Source organism: Copadichromis virginalis, linkage group LG11, assembly GCF_057382275.1.
Source record: "Copadichromis virginalis isolate Kocher_CV1m ecotype Utaka linkage group LG11, C_Virginalis_male_GT1.1, whole genome shotgun sequence".
Classification (NCBI taxonomy): Eukaryota; Metazoa; Chordata; class Actinopteri; order Cichliformes; family Cichlidae; genus Copadichromis; species Copadichromis virginalis.
Window position 1 is genome coordinate 12,346,674 of NC_140628.1, and position 5,955 is coordinate 12,352,628.

The following is a 5,955-nucleotide window of genomic DNA, read 5'->3' on the forward strand; positions in this document are numbered from 1 at the left end:
AAGCAAACAACGGTCACTGCCTCTAGGATTCCTGTCTTTTTAGGCTCATTATAGACTGTTTGTCAAATCATCATTTTTCATATTTTAAACTTGAAGTGTAAACACTAATGACGTGTCAAAATTTAAACTCTAATTCTGTCCTAAAGAACTGCTATTAAAAAGGACCAGACAATTCTAAAACAAAATAATGTTTGCAATAATTTTTTTCCTCCTCTTCTTCTTAAATTTGATTTCAGTTTTGAAATCCTGTGTGAAATGAAATAATATATATCTTATATTTGGAAAGGAGAAAGACCATAAAAACAGATCATTTGAAAATATAAGTGATCTTTTTGGACCCAAAGTCAAAGGGCATAAGGGCAGTTTCAGCTAGCAATGCTTTGTCTTCTCTTTGGCGCATTCAAAGCCAGGGAGAGAAAAAAGACAAAATGATTGGAAGAGAAAATCCTATCATTTGATTGTCTGACTACATCACTCCACCTCCACATGTTCAACACCCCATGATAGGAACATCTCTCTGGGACAATAGAGTGAAACAAGTACTTGAGCGGGGGAGGCAATCTGGAGCTAGAGATGTCATTATGGAGGACCTGAGAGCAAGCAATTGAGCAGAGTGCTTCCCTGGAGAGTTGGTTCTTTCATTGATATTCCCTCTGAACATTCCTCGTCATCTTTCTTCCTTTCTTGCTTGCTTCTATCGAATATATGGTATCTTCTCAGGTTTAACAAATATATGAAGCTATTTTTATGCAAATTGTTTCTTTTTGAAAACTGAGTCTGCTTTGCTGGAATTCTCATCTGCACACTCGTGATACAGTTCTGTTAATTGTCCTTGTGGAGTCATCTAATCAAATTAATTATTTTGCATTTTGTACTTTCATACCTACTACAACAATAACAGTAAAAAAAAAACAAACAAAACAAAAACTTCTTAAACAAATAATAATTTCAGATATTTCTTGTGGGACGCTCAGTCAACATGACACTTAGTTATACAACTCTCCAAATAGGGAGACTTATGCTTTAATTTCAGATATTTAGTTTTCTTCTTGGTACTTTTTTTTCTTCTTTTTTTTGAGAATATGCCTCTTCACTACATTAACATTGTACATTGAAAAATTTGGTGTCTTGATCAATCGACTATACTGTGTGTAACATATCTGTAATGAAATTGGTCTGAAGTGTCATGGCATAAACTCCAAAGGAAGCACCATGTTCCTGTCATTCAATTGAAGATTCGTCTAACCTTTTTCACAATCTATCAAATAGAGTCAGAATCAAATTTTTTGTTTGTTTGTTTTTATTATGAGGAAAAATAAATCATGTGTAATAATATTTACAACCAAACCAAACAATTGTCAGCAATTTTACATACCATCTTCAACTGTGAAAGCAAATCCATCTTTCAAAAACACTGGGAGACGCTGTAAAATGTAAATAAATAAAATAATCTCATAAAACCCTTTCTATTTACTATAGAACATAGAAACATATCAAATGTTTAAACTGAAACTTTACTATTTCATTAAAAATATTACCTTATTTTGAATATTGCAGCAGTGAAAAGTCTAAAAAAAAAATTCTACAAATTTCAGAATAATGCTCCTCAAAATTGAGAAGTCTTTGAATATCTCATTATCTGGAGTACATAATATTATTAAAAGATTCAGAGAATCTGGAGAAATCTCTGTGCACAAGGACATCAATACTGGATGCCCATGAGTTTCAGGCGCTAAGGTGAAAATGTATTTAAGGCATGATTCTGTCATGCCTTTTTAAATACATGGCATGCAGTGGGCTAAGAAACAATTCCTGAAATCACTGTCTATGAACACAGTTGGCTGTGCCATCTATAAATGTGGTAAAGCATGTTATGCAAAGAAGTCATATGTGAACATGGTCGAGAAACCTCCTCTTCTCTGGGTCATAGCTTATTTAAAATGGACTGAGGCAAATTGTAAAACTGTTCTGTGGTCAAACAAATTGAATTTTGTTTTTGGAAACATGGATTTGGTATCCAGACTAAAGAGGAGAGGGTCCATTCAGAGAGGAGATGCACCATCCAGCTTGTTATCAGCATTCGTTACGAAGTCAGCATCTCTGATGGTATGGTGGAACATTAGTGCCTTAAACTGACAGCTTACACATCTGGAAAGGCACTATCTATGATGTAAGGTGTATAAAGTTTTTAGAGCAACAAATGTACCTATCCAAAGTATATCTTTTTCAGTAAAGCATATCTCTTATGGTATTTTTCAGCAAGACAATGGTAAACTGCATATGGCATTACAACAGCAACGGCCTGCCTGCAGACTGCCTGGGCACATCGTGAAATAAAAGATATGGCAAAGAAGACACAGGACTATTGAGCAGCTAGAATTCTTTATCAGATAGGAATGGGACAATATTCTTATCCCTAAAGTCCAGTTACTAGTCTGCTCAGTTCATGGATTATTATTGTAGAATTCTTGCTGCTGTTTTTGATGATGATGATGATGACGTTGATGAATGGTTTATATAAAAATGTAAATATGAAACAGATACATCTCTTTAACATATCCTTCAATTGGATATATTGACATTTGACAAGACTGTGTATAACAGTAAGCAAACTTACAAAAAAATCCCAAACAATTATTATTTCAGCAGGATGGTCATCAAACGTTTCTCAACAAACCTCAGCATAGGAAAATAAATGGTAAATGGTCTGTATTTGTATAGCTCTTTGCTTGGTCCTAAGGACCCCAAAGCGCTTTACACTATACAGGGAGTGCAGAATTATTAGGCAAATGAGTATTTTGTCCACATCAACCTCTTCATGCATGTTGTCTTACTCCAAGCTGTATAGGCTCGAAAGCCTACTACCAATTAAGCATATTAGGTGATGTGCATCTCTGTAATGAGAAGGGGTGTGGTCTAATGACATCAACACCCTATATCAGGTGTGCATAATTATTAGGCAACGTCCTTTCCTTTGGCAAAATGGGTCAAAAGAAGGACTTGACAGGCTCAGAAAAGTCAAAAATAGTGAGATATCTTGCAGAGGGATGCAGCAGTCTCAAAATTGCAAAGCTTCTGAAGCGTGATCATCGACCAATCAAGCGTTTCATTCAAAATAGTCAACAGGGTCGCAAGAAGCGTGTGGAAAAACCAAGGTGCAAAATAACTGCCCATGAACTGAGAAAAGTCAAGCGTGCAGCTGCCAAGATGCCACTTGCCACCAGTTTGGCCATATTTCAGAGCTGCAACATCACTGGAGTGATTATTATACAGTGGGGCAAAAAAGTATTTAGTCAGCCACCGATTGTGCAAGTTCCCCCACTTAAAATGATGACAGAGGTCAGTAATTTGCACCAAAGGTACACTTCAACTGTGAGAGACAGAATGTGAAAAAAAAAATCCATGAATTCACATGGTAGGATTTGTAAAGAATTTATTCGTAAATCAGGGTGGAAAATAAGTATTTGGTCACCTCAAACAAGGAAAATCTCTGGCTCTCACAGACCTGTAACGTCTTCTGTAAGAAGCTTTTCTGTCCCCCACTCGTTACCTGTATGAATGGCACCTGTTTGAACTCATCATCTGTATAAAAGACACCTGTCCACAGCCTCAAACAGTCAGACTCCAAACTCCGCCATGGCCAAGACCAAAGAGCTTTCGAAGGACACCAGGAAAAGTATTGTAGACCTGCACCAGACTGGGAAGAGGGAATCTACAATAGGCAAGCAGCTTGGTGTGAAAAAATCAACTGTGGGAGCAATCATCAGAAAATGGAAGACATACAAGACCACTGATAATCTCCCTCGATCTGGGGCTCCTCGCAAGATCTCATCCCGTGGGGTCAAAATGATCATGAGAACGGTGAGCAAAGATCCCAGAACCACACGGGGGGACCTGGTGAATGACCTGCAGAGAGCTGGGACCAAAGTAACAAAGGTCACCATCAGTAACACACTACAACGGCAGGGAATCAAATCCCGCAGTGCCAGACGTGTTCCGCTGCTGAAGCCAGTGCATGTCCAGGCCCGTCTGAAGTTTGCCAGAGAGCACATGGATGATACAGCAGAGGATTGGGAGAATGTCATGTGGTCAGATGAAACCAAAGTAGAACTTTTTGGTATAAACTCAACTCGTCGTGTTTGGAGGAAGAAGAATACTGAGTTGCATCCCAAGAACACCATACCTACTGTGAAGCATGGGGGTGGAAACATCATGCTATGGGGCTGTTTTTCTGCCAAGGGGACAGGACGACTGATCCGTGTTAAGGACAGAATGAATGGGGCCATGTATCGTAAGATTTTGAGCCAAAACCTCCTTCCATCAGTGAGAACTTTGAAGATGAAAGGAGGCTGGGTCTTCCAACATGACAATGATCCAAAACACACCGCCCGGGCAACAAAGGAGTGGCTCCGTAAGAAGCATTTGAAAGTCCTGGAGTGGCCTAGCCAGTCTCCAGACCTCAACCCCATAGAAAATCTGTGGCGGGAGTTGAAAGTCCGTGTTGCTCGGCGACAGCCCCAAAACATCACTGCTCTCGAGAAGATCTGCATGGAGGAATACCAAAATACCAGCTACTGTGTGTGCAAACCTGGTAAAGACCTATAGTAAACGTTTGACCTCTGTTATTGCCAACAAAGGTTATGTTACAAAGTATTGAGTTGTATTTTTGTTATTGACCAAATACTTATTTTCCACCCTGATTTACGAATAAATTCTTTACAAATCCTACCATGTGGATTCATGGATTTTTTTTTCACATTCTGTCTCTCACAGTTGAAGTGTACCTCTGGTGCAAATTACTGACCTCTGTCATCATTTTAGGTGGGGGAACTTGCACAATCGGTGGCTGACTAAATACTTTTTTGCCCCACTGTACTTCTAGGAGAACTCCAGCTCTTTGCAAACATCTGCACAGACACCATGCTAATACAAAGCATGTCATCAGATATGGCAGCCTGACAGAATGGTACAATAGTACAATCAGGCTGCCAGCTAATAGCATCACGATAAATAGCATATTTGCAATGGCAGACCTGAACTATGTCTGTTTCTTTTGCAGTTAGGATGTAGTTTGTAGCTAAAAGCCAAAGGAGCTGCAGAAGAAATTAATGCATAAAGGCAGACAGAAAATATGTCATGTAATGGGAAAATAAGATTGTGGACAAAGAAATAATGCAAATCTGTAGTTACGTTAATGAACAACATGTATGTGGAGTGACAGTCACCTTCAAGGGAGTCAGACACCTGGTATTTGACATGGATTTGTATGAAACTAAGCAAAGTTACAAGAACAACATTTATTATTTGAACATGATTTTTCATTCTTTAAACAACTCATAGTCATGATCACAGTAAGCATATATAACAATGGGTGAGTATATGAAAATGCAGATCGAACCTACTTTGAGACACATACCTATGCTTTAAGGTAAGTCCTTGGTAGAATATGTTTCCAGTTTTTCATGTATTTTATATTATATATATATTTAATGTAGTACTGGTAAAGAACAAGAAAATTAAAAACCGAGACAAAAATCAGTTTTGCACAAATTTTATTCTTGTTGGGAATTTTTTCCCTTAAATCTTCTCCAAAAATTGTGTAAGTGTTCAAAACATTTAATCAATATCTTTTAAACTAGTTTATAGGCAAATAGTTATGGCAACAACTAGGAAATTCTGAATTATTACATGACATCCCATGATGTTTTCAGAATAGAGAAATACAGTAAGTGAGGTTGTCTGGTTGGGTCCGTGACAAAATGTTCTGTTGTATGCACAGCACTGTTATGAAAAAGGGAGTCACCTGGTATTTGACAAGGGTGTATATGAAATTAAGCAAAGTTACAGGAATAACATTTATTATTTGAACATAAATTTTCATTCTTTAAACAACTGTCAGTCACATGATCACTGTGTAAACATATATAATAATGGCTCAGTTTGTGAAAATGCAGA